Source organism: Apostichopus japonicus, chromosome 4, assembly GCF_037975245.1.
Source record: "Apostichopus japonicus isolate 1M-3 chromosome 4, ASM3797524v1, whole genome shotgun sequence".
Lineage (NCBI taxonomy): Eukaryota > Metazoa > Echinodermata > Holothuroidea > Aspidochirotida > Stichopodidae > Apostichopus > Apostichopus japonicus.
In genome coordinates this window covers 766,022-778,677 of record NC_092564.1, presented here as the reverse complement: position 1 = coordinate 778,677, position 12,656 = coordinate 766,022, and positions in this window count along the sequence as shown.

The following is a 12,656-nucleotide window of genomic DNA, read 5'->3' as shown; positions in this document are numbered from 1 at the left end:
GCGAGACAGATACGAAAAGATCTGAATCATTATAAAAGCTCACGTTGGGATTGGGAGTATTGATAAGGTGAGATATTTGTATTTTATTCCTCAACTTCCATTTTAATGCTTTCGTCATGCTCTTTATGAATGATCTCACGGCTACAATGAATAGCGAACTTCATCTTTAATATTATACTCGAAAGGAAAAGCGAAACTATTATATGACCAGGTGAAAATTTATAATAATGTGATTTACAACAATAACTAAACTTCTTTAAGACTGGTGCTTTTACGCTGCATCATAAGGCCTTTCATCACTCATATAAATGCATACATGGTCATAACCATATTGTTAACTTGTTATAAATGTTTTATTTATCGAAAAAAAAGTTCAATGTAGGCCTATATTATATAGACCTAAAATGCAAAACTTGATGTACCCATGCGTAGCTTGGTCATAGTATACATGTGTAGCTAGATGCACATGTATGCAAGAGCGGTCAGGGAGACGTCGAATAATTAGGTTAATTTCCACATGAGTACTTCATTATAGGAAGACTAAAATTCAAAGGGAATCAACCACGTGAATGAAAGTCGGTGAAGATGGTAGGAAGTACACTTTATGCTTATACAATGTCATGAATTACACGCAGTAATTTACCTGTTTTGTATTCAGGATGCCCTGGGTTACGCACAGTAAGTTATCTGTTGTGTATTAGGGATGCCCTGGATTACACGCAGTCAGTTATATGTTGTGTATCCAGGATGCCCTGGATTACACACAGTAAGTAATATGTTGTGTATTAGGGATGCCCTGGATTAAACACAGTAAGTTACCTGTTGTGTATCCAGGATGCCCTGGATTACACACAGTAAGTAATATGTTGTGTATTAGGGATGCCCTGGATTACACACAGTAAGTTATCTGTTGTGTATTAGGGATGCCCTGGATTAAACACAGTAAGTTACCTGTTGTGTATCCAGGATGCCCTGGATTACACACAGTAAGTAATATGTTGTGTATTAGGGATGCCCTGGATTACACACAGTAAGTTATCTGTTGTGTATCCTGGATTAAACACAGTAAGTTACCTGTTGTGTATCCAGGATGCCCTGGATTACACACAGTAAGTAATATGTTGTGTATTAGGGATGCCCTGGATTAAACACAGTAAGTTACCTGTTGTGTATCCAGGATGCCCTGGATTACACACAGTAAGTAATATGTTGTGTATTAGGGATGCCCTGGATTACACACAGTAAGTTATCTGTTGTGTATTAGGGATGCCCTGGATTTAACACAGTAAGTTACCTGTTGTGTATCCAGGATGCCTTGGATTACACACAGTAAGTTATATGTTGTGTATTAGGGATGCCCTGGATTACACACAGTAAGTTATCTGTTGTGTATCCTGGATTAAGCACAGTAAGTTACCTGTTGTGTATCCAGGATGCCCTGGATTACACACAGTAAGTTATCTGTTGTGTATCCAGGATGCCCTGGGTTACACACAGCAAGTTATATGTTGTGTATTAGGGATGCCCTGCATTACACACAGTAAGTTATATGTTGTGTATTCAGGATGCCCTGGGTTACGCACAGTAAGTTTTCTGTTGTGTATTCAGGATGCCCTGGATTAAACACAGTAAGATATTTGTTGTGTATTAGGGATGCCCTGGATTGCGCACAGTAAGTTATATGTATTAGGGATGCCCTGGATTTACGAACCATTCTCTATTAATTTCTAGTGTCAACAAATAGGCCTTGGCCTATGGGTATAGAATAACTGTTGTGTGAATGTGAACCTAGACGTATGTTAATACTGTAACAATGAAATCTGCTTGACACGTCAATAACGAATGTATGGAGTAACGGACGCCATAACATTTAATATCATGTTGCTTATTGATGTGAACAAATTAGTTACTCTTTCGGATTCACCTTTATATACCTCTCTTAAGGGCTATGTTTACCCACTGGGTGCCCCTTACTACTCAGACTCGATTACGTCCTGATGAATTTTCGATATGAAAAAGATCAAGTAAGTTACATTTATTTGACTTACCATTATTTTAACGCGTTATCCCCATTACACAATAAACAACATTGAGGTTCCCTGCTGTTATTTACGTATTAGATTGTAAGGCAGCTCAGTGCCCTGGACATTATGGTTTTGGCTTAAACACGAAAGTACCTCGTACTATATTCTGTGCGGCCATGTGTAACCTAATACCTTGATCTTAGATGCGAAACCATCATTAACCTTTATGATTTGGTCAAAATCCTTCCGTGCACTGTCAACATCAGTATTCACATCGTAGCATATCGTATTTGCAGGATCCATGAAAGTAATATTTTAAATCTTGAAATCTGAAGAAAATCTCATTACATGTGAATAGAGAAAAGTTGAAGAGTGCTTCAGATGTGAAGTGGTATGAATTGCGGGGCCGTTTTTTCGTTATTTCATAACCACGGAGCAGAGTAGGGGCTAAAAACGATTCAATTTTCACAGTCAATGTCTGCTCTACTTGGAAAACTGCAGTCAAGTTCAAAAATGTAACCCGTAGGCACAGGAATTAATTTTATCTTCCTGCCGTAAAGAAATATTCACCTAATACACAAATCTGAGGATATATGCGCGTGAAATAACGAGTCTCTGATAAACAAATATATATATCAGCTACAAGTTTAAAGGAACAGGACGTATCACTGATTATAAACATTTTATTGCGAATGTCGACCAGTGTAATATTATTCGATAGTGTTCATATAAACATATTTGTAAAACATGTCAGAGAATGGCGTGAAGGTGGACGTCCAATTTGGTAACGTTCCCTGCAACATTACGTTTTCGAACTTTGACACCTTCCTCACCTCCCGCCCCCACCCCCTACAACGTTTTGTCTTTGGATGAGTGCTAAACTGGGCAAGAGAGCGTTTTTCAGTTTAAGCTGTGACAGACCAAAGAGTGAACTCAAAGTCCGATAAAGAAGATATGTCTCTGTTCCTTATATAATAACCATATAATCTTGCTTACGCAGTGAACTGGCCAGCGAGTTTATTTTCCTCAGGCTGTATTATTAAATGCGAGGGGGAGATGACAGAGTAAACAAACAGGTATATATGTTACAACAGATAATGCTCGAAGTTGGAGATAAAGTAATAATATTAATGGTTGCTTAGGAAACCTTTTACTGATAAGTCAGCTATTGGAATTATTATTGGGAGGAGGTATTCTTTAACAATGAATGCTTCAGTAGAGGTATGTACAGCTGCTCGTTCTTATATCAGTAAAGCACGAATCTCCACCGTTGTATATGTGTTGAGAAACTTGTGACCACTGGCATAATTATTCAACGTGGTGCAGGTAAATATTCAACACACTACACGATTAAATACAATTTAATATATCTTCCTGCTATAACATGATGAAATAATGTACATAATAATGTCATAATATATATTTTCAACTGAGTATAGTGCTCTACCTTTTAAGTTTTACAGCTGATTTTCGGTTACGTCCTTCAATGTTGGTTATACGTCAATCTCAGTGGGATTTATCTTCTGGTGATTCTGTTTCGAAGAAGGGAGTTATAACAACCCCTGCACCCTGATACACATGTAAATATATGAACATATAAGATACTATAAACACTCTACACATATACAGCGACTGAACTGAAAAAGTGCAGAAGACATGTTAAGATGAAAAGATAAGAAATAAGGGAATGGTCATATTTAAATGGTCACATTTTGAATGGTCACATTTGAATATTTCGTCATTGTTCTCAACCTCTAATGTAGCTAAAATACACCTTGATTTATTATATATGATTATCACTGTCAATGCATTTAAGTCTCTGAGTAGTTTGAAAGAGTTCTGCCAATCTACTTCATAATATAGCATATCACTAATTTTACCCCTTCCTATTCGCAACCTTCCTTCTCCAATCATCGCAGAGGGTCTCACAAAGTATTGTTCAGTATGTACGCCCCTCCCCCAACCCTCCCGGACACGAGTTGCATAGCGAATGAACTTCCTCGCAACTTTGAGGAAACATATATAGATGTCTTCCATTCCTAAGAATCTTGAATGAATACCAGTGTATTGTACATGTTGTGAATACGCGGGTGAACTAAGTTGTACCATCTCTATCGCGGTAACTAAGGGTTACATCCATCGATTGTCGCGCCATGTCTCAATATCCGCGGTAACTAAGGGTTACATCCATCGATTGTCGCGCCATGTCTCAATATCCGTGATAACTATTTCTATACCTGTAATAGGTCAGCAAACTAAACGTCACATTTCTTGGCACATTGTAAGGCTGATAAAGAGGACGGGACAATATCCAGGATAGATATATCTCGTGAATATTTACAATTTTTGTCGTCATGTTTGGTTCCGATTTTCCACGACTAACAAAAAGGCCTTCGTTTCTCCGGGGATTGAATCTACCACAATTATATCTACAATATGTCGACATGATGACTCTTAATCTAGTCATGAACTAACTTGCAATGTTTACATCTTTACCTTAGAGAATTCATTCCCACAAACATTGTTAGTTGTAAGAATAAGTTTAATATCAAGCTCGAAGGATACATTACACAAACAGCTGACAGATGTAATTCTATCTACTTGACTCTAAAACGTGCAAGATGTCTTTGAAATTGATCACGAAACTCGTAGAGTGTTTGCTCTGTGTAGCAGGACCAAAGTCCATGGGCCTCCCCAAGGTAACCTACATTTGAAAACCGAAAGGGATCGATACTGCCAACATTTTCAAAGTCAAAATAATCCAAATATCATTCCCCGATTGACACGTTCTAGCCCAAGATAGGGAATGTGTATATACAGCTTTCGGGTTGGTGAACTCGAGTTGATGTAAGAGAATATTGTATACATGCTGCAAGACATATATCATTTCTGCACAAATTTTCGTTTTCATCTTTCAATACTTTCTGGCAATTTAATGTTAGGGCATTGAATGCCCTTTTCTGGGTGGATACGTGCGCATTACAAAGCTTTGTTATTATTATTTATGATTAAAAATTGTGTAAAAGTAAGTTGGCCTGACGTTTCGATCCTAGCAGGATCTTCTTCAAAGGCTAAATGACAAGTTACAGTAACAGAGGGGACAAAAACACGCACAGAATACAGACAGGTTAAAGAGCACGGTGAACACAAAAAAAAATGATTAAAAATTATGAAAAGTATTTACAGTTTAAATTGGTTAAGTTATACAAATATTACCCGGACGTATGGCAAGCCATTTTATTTTTTATTCAGTATTTAATGATATCAACAAATATTTAATGATATCAATAATTATTTAATGATATCATGAATTATTTCATGATATCTGAAATTGTTTTAATGATATGTACGTCATATTTGATGATATCATTAATTGGTGCAAGGAAATTATTGATATCATTATTTTATTTGATGATATCATAATTAAACTTTCTGATATCAAGAATTGAATTTGTGATATCTTAAAATAGATGAACTATTATAGATATCAATAATTCAATTCAAGATATCATAAATTCAATTTCAGATATCTGTATTTAAATTAATGATATCAAAAAGTATGACGTACATATCACGAATTCGGCCATATTTAATGATATCATAAATTCAAATTAATGATATCATCAAATATGGCGTACATATCACGAATTCGGCCATATTTAATGATATCATTAATTCGAATTTTTGATATCATAAATTCCAATTAATGATATCATCAAATATGACGTACATATCACGAATTCGGCCATATTTAATGATATCATTAATTCTAATTAGTGATATGTACATATCATTAATTCGAATTAGTGATATCAGTAGATGTGACGTCATATTTCATGATATCACTAATTCGAATTAATGATATGTACATATCACTAATTCGAATTAGTGATATCAGTAAATATGACGTCATATTTGTTGATATCATTAAATCGAATAAGTGATATGTACATATCACTAATTCGAATTAGTGATATGTACATATCACAAATACATTTAAAGATATCTTTAAATCATTTCTTGATATCACTAATTCATTTAATGATATCATTAAATGAATTATTGATATCAAGAAATGAACCGAATTAATGATATCATTAATTGATTTAATGATATCAACATTTCGAATTCTTGATATCAACAATTGATTTCATGATATCATCAAATAATTAAAGATATCATTAAATATTGAATAAAAAGTAAAACGGCTTGCCATACGGACGCTCTAGTGGCCCTATATCACCTCTTTGTTATATAAACCTATATTTACATCTTACATTCCACTACCTCCTCCAGTTTTATTGTATGTGGCCTCCTTTCACCTGTCAATTCCCTCAACAGTCGCCTACTTTTCATGTTACATTCCACCTATTCTACTAAACTAGACACTGTCAGTCTTTGTCCAAGTAGATGTCATTGTCTAGCGGTTAAATCTGGTTTCCTCGGGGCTTTCCAGTGGGCGGTTACTGAGGCATTACGATGTGTTTTTCGTTGGAACAATTTACGGAGACTTTTGTTGTAAGTTGATTAGCATTTTGTTTCAATCTTTCAAGTGGGGTTAATTGTTTTTCATTCCTTAATTGAGGTAAAGACCTTCTCTGTTTGGAATTTTAGAAGTTATACTTTCTGTTTATTTGTATTCCTTTTCGGCGCAGAGGCAGTTACACCGGTATGCTTGACTTAAGTTGTGTATGCACACAATTGACATTACTGCAAAACTAGCAATAAGGGGCTATGTTGGCGTTTAGTCTGCAAGAGTATACCTTTCAGCTTTAACCATGTACAACGTTATTTTGTTTAATTTTCTTTAACTAAAGATAATCATTTTGTTCTTTACAATGACATATATTTGTATTACAATTAATTTCACCCTCTCAAAAAGAGGTGAATGCATCCGATCCCCAATATGCCAAACCGTATGGTACTGACTGATACAGCCATGATCACTAAAGGTTAACCTAAAAGTACCCTGCTAGACTTGGTCACCAATTGAACAATATTTGCTCCACTCGACTTTCCAAATTCGTCGGTTAAACTTACTTTTAGTATGACTTTGTCGCAAAGAGTGATATCGAAAAAGGGACTTAAGAGCTGCTTTAAAGGGATCATAAAATCAATTGAAACCATTTAATGGATGATATAAATATACTTTGGATATGGAGCTGCTGTCGCTGCACAAAAAGAAAACAGCATTTGTAAATTGGGTCGTGCTAGCATAATAACTGGAAGAAGCTTGTTGAATATTAATTTCACCAACTTCCACGTGTGGACACAGTATTACCAAATTGTAGTTGAGTTGGAAAATCCAGAACATTGAAAAAACTTCCAGCCTCCACCGGGATTCGAACCCGGGCCTCCCGCTTTATATGCGGAGACCCAAACCAACTAGGATATGGACGCTGATTGTATGTCCAGAGGTTCGAAACCGGCAAGGAAGGACGTAACATGTATATAGTCTATATATATAGTCTATATATATAGTATATACATATAGTCTATATATATATTCTCTCTCTCTCTATATATATATATATATATATAGGTGTCATCTCATGGATGGCTGTTGCTCTGCCCTCTTCAAAATATTCCACCCTAATGTCATGATTAGAGCATCATGAAATAAGCATATTCTGAAAATTTCAGTTGCATTGCATCAAACTTGGCCAAATTATCACACTTTGAAATTCCGCAATTTGTCGCCACCGTGGCATTTTGACATTTTCTTGCTTTTTGAGGTCTGATTTCCCAGCAGTCAAACATTTACATTCTATAACAGAAGCGCATAGATTATATCCCATAGAAATGGAAAAATGTTATAAAGCCATTGTCTTGTGGAGTTTGAACAACTTTAAAGTGTCAAAATAGTCAAGTTATTAGGTATTTTTCCAATAGCTCAAAACGCGTCACGTTGATAAAATCTGATTATATTTTATAGAAGAGTTACAGTATCACCCTGTTTGTGCCAAAAATAGTGCAGGATATATATATATATATAATTGAAAGCGTAATGAGAAGAAAAATCCAGAACAGTGAAAACAATTTCCAGCCTCCACCGGGATTCGAATCTGGGCCTCCCGCTTTATATGCGGACACCCTAATCAGTAGGCTATGGACGCTGATTGTATGTTCAGATATTAAGATATATATATATATATTTCGTAAATAGTGATGTTCGCAAGCAAAAATATGGGAAATGATTTAATTTGTGCAAATAGAAAAGAACAGCGAAAACATGTTGTCCTTGGCCTCGCTAAGGTTTAAAATCATAGTGTTAAATACAGACACATCTTAGAGGCCACGTTAGTGTTCCTAACGTTAAACATGTCAACTTAATGACCATGTGACCATGAAATTTCAAAAGAAAGTCACGATTTCTGAAAGATATGGATGATCAGATTTCGGCTGTCCAGAATCAGCTTTCAAATTTTCGGAATCATGTCAACCGCTGTGGCTCAGTGGTTCTTATAAATTTTTTGAAAGTTTATACTTTTAGATTTGAGCTATATCTGCAGAAAGCAAAATGTCATCAGGTTCATCCACTGGATGGTTATTCCAGAGTCCTACATCGCCTCCCACATACCTCGATAATAAGCTCATCCCTATTGCCATTGGAATTGGTTTCTTGTATTAGTTATCAATCAACTGAGTTGACAATTCTGCCATCTGTTGATCTACTATAGTGACACATAAGAAAATTACCACGACGCTACAATATAAATATTTTTCTGTAATTGTTAGATATAATTGTATATGCCATTATATTATATTGCATTACTATATTTATATGCCATTGTCTGTATAAAGATATATGCCATTACCTACTACATATATATATGTATATGCCAACACTTGTATTATAGATATATACCATTACCTGTAATAAAGATATATAACATTACCTGTAATATAGATATATGCCATTACCTGTAATATAGATATATGCCATAATCTGTAATAACGACATATGCCAGTACCTGTAATATAGACATATGCCAATAAATATTATATAGATATATGCCATTACCTATTACATAGATAAAACTACCTATGAAATATAGATATACCCCATTACCTATTATATAGATGTATGCCATTACCTATTATATAAATATATTACCTGTCATACAGATATATGTCATTACCTGTCATAGAGACATATACCATTAACTCTAATATAGATATATGCTATTACCTGTAATATCGACATATGCCATGACCTGTAATATATAGATATATACCATTACCTGTAATGTAGATATATTCCATTACCTGTCATACAGATATATGCCATCACCTAGATGTATGCCATTATACCAGTATTGTAGATATATTCCATTACCTGTGATACAGATACATTCCATTACCTGTAATATAGATATATGCCATTACCTGTAATATAGATATATGCCATCACCTGTAATATAGATATATGCCATCACATGTAATATAGATATATGCCATCACCTGTAATATAGATATATAACATTAGCTGTAATGTAGATATATGCCATCACCTGTAATATAGATATATGTCATTACCTGTAATGTAGATATATTCCATTACCTGTAATATAGATATATGCCATCACCTGTAATATAGATATATTTCATTACCTGTTATACAGATATTCCATTACCTGTAATACAGATATATGCCATTACCTGTTATATAGATATATGCCATTACCTGTAATATAGATATATGTCATTACCTGTAATATAGATATATGCCATCACCTGTAATATAGATATATGCCATAACGTGTAATGTAGATATATTCCATTACCTGTCATACAGATATATGTCATTACCTGTAATATATATATATATATATATCATTACCTGTAATATATATATATATATATATATCATTACCTGTAATATATATATATATATATATATATATATATCATTACCTGTAATATACCGCAAGACATAGACACAGGTACCGTACCTCACTGATCATCCTCACCGTGACTTGTCTCAAGACTGTCCATCCCACTTAAAGAGCCGACAGGGATCACCAATCTGTATTTTAAGTGTAAAACGTGACATGAATGTTTACACACGATCGATTACTCCTACACTTTTTAAAAGTCGCCGAAGGTTGTCCATCACTTCTTTATCAAACTTCGTTCTTCTTAGATCAACCAGAAAGGTATAAACAATGCAGTGTGTGAGTATAACTTGAAATATTCCAGATGGAGGATAGAAGTATCATTTCTAAACCATTTATCGTAAGGATATATGTACGTGGTTCTCATCATAATGGAGTACATTGTTCTAAAGCCTTGGTTTTCAACCTTTTTTCGATCACGAGCCCAATTCGTCTTCCGAGCCGTCCTCGCGAGCCCATACCCTACCCTGCAAAGTTATCAACTTCATAAAATCAATTTCACAGCGTTTATTAGTGTATTCTTGACACAAGCGACCCGGGAACTCAATCAGAGCTATGTATGTTCCTCCGTGATCAGATGACAGGTACTGCCCAATTAGAGCCTATCTCAAAGATTTCTTGCAACCCTCAATGGTACACTGGTTTCATAAGAAATGTGTGACCGTTATCACTATCAGAATAATGCAGAAAAATGGAGATGAACAATGCAATAAAAAAGCAGCAAAACCGTTTGACGTGTGCATATGAGGCCCAGTAGTATTAAAGGAGATATATTTCGAATCGGTGAGGTAATTTCTATTTATTGAAAACAAATTAACAAATAGAGAGAACGTAATAATACTTTGTGTATTGACAATAGAACGGGAGAACTGATAGAAGTGTCGGACTGTATAGATATCACGCTGTGTAAGTTATTCCAATTATTGCTCATATTCGAGGCAGAATAGGTCAAAGATCCGAAGAAAAAAAGTGGATCAAATATTTGTCTACACTTGTAAAAATTGCGACAATTCGAAGGAAAGGGCTGTAGTAGAATCCTTCTATTTCCAATACAATTAACGGTTAATTGTATTGAAAATAGAAGGATTCTACTACAGCCCTTTCCTTCGAATTATCGCAATTTTTACAAGTGTAGACAAATATGATCCACTTTTTTTCTTCGGATCTTTGACCTATTATTAACCGATAATTAGAAGATTGATCGATCAATGGCTAGTCGTATAAAGGCATGTTAGTACTAAATTATTTTTGTTTTTATTACTACTGGTATCGCGCAATACTTGCTGCGTGCCACTGGGAAGAGCTGGGTTCGATTGAGCAAGGCTTCCACACATCATAACCTTGGTAAATACGTAGTGTGCAGTGGTTGGTGGGAGTCACCGACTTCTCTTATACTAGTCTTATAGGGTTAGGGTTGAGTAATGATTTTACCCGTTGTACAAGGTTTCATCGAAGAGGCTTCCTAAGAAACATCATCATGTGCCTTCGCCACCAGCCCCCCAAAATGCCACAATTTTTAATCATTACTGGGGCAATGCTCGCAAGCCCACAAAATCGGCTTCGCGGGCCCAAATGGGCCCGCGAGCCCAAGGTTGAAAACCACGGTTCTAAAGTGTACAGACTGGTAAATCCTCTAAATAATTGACAATAAAATACACGTGTTTTGCAAATATTCTGAGCACACACATGCCTTTTCCCGACGGCCTGTTTAAGAAGTGTTTAAGCGGTATAGTAAATGTGGGACATTGATACTAGCTAACGGGACACAAGGGCGGCGGAACCGGGGGGGCACAGGGGGCACGTGCCCCCCCCCCCCACTTTTCCTCAGATTAAAAATGTGCCCTTTTTCTACATAAAAATTTCTTAATAAAAAAAGAGTTTACAAAGCGAAACCCACGTCGAATGAAATATTTCGGGAAGTTTTAAATGTTTACTACCACAGGCGTAGGAGCCCAATTTGATTTGGGGGGCTGTAACAACTTGCCCGAAAAATATTAACAAAATTTTTCGCGCGCTACGCGCGCGTTCAACACCTTAATGTGCATATCATATAGGCATGCGTTGGTTATTACATCGCATGCCAATAACATACAATCATTTGCCGTGTTATAACCCTTCCAAATTGGTTAGAATTATTGGCAAAGTCGTTTCAATAATAATGATCATAACTGAAAACACATAGAAAATTACTTTTCTTTCAGTATTTTGACATATTTCATTTGCTTTCATGCATGTATCGATCGCGTGTGCAGGGACTTGGACTTTATAATGATTTCACCTCATTTTGTCTTTTTCCTTGTTTCCCAATTTGCACATTAGATACTGCAGTGCTAGTATGCATTGTTTCCTTGAGGGGGGAGGGGGGGGGTGGCGTTGATGGAGTGATGTGTATACCCAAATGAGATAATACAATAAGAGTTATAAAGGGTACCAAATATCAGGCTGCATCAGACTTATCGAATTTCTGCAAAGTGCCCTTCGTCGTTGGTGCCCCCCCAGATTAAAAGTGCTTACGCCGCCCTTGACGGGACATATGTTGTTATGTTGTCTGAATAGGGAACAGTCTTGTGTCGTGTACTGACTGCTGCAATCTTCGTACTCTTTGCCAACCTTAAATGCACATATATCTGTGGCTTTATAACATAGGAGTGTATATACATTTATACTTGTAAAAGTCACGGCTTGAGGATTCCCCTTCTCTGAGAAGACGAAGTCAAAATCACGAACTGATGGG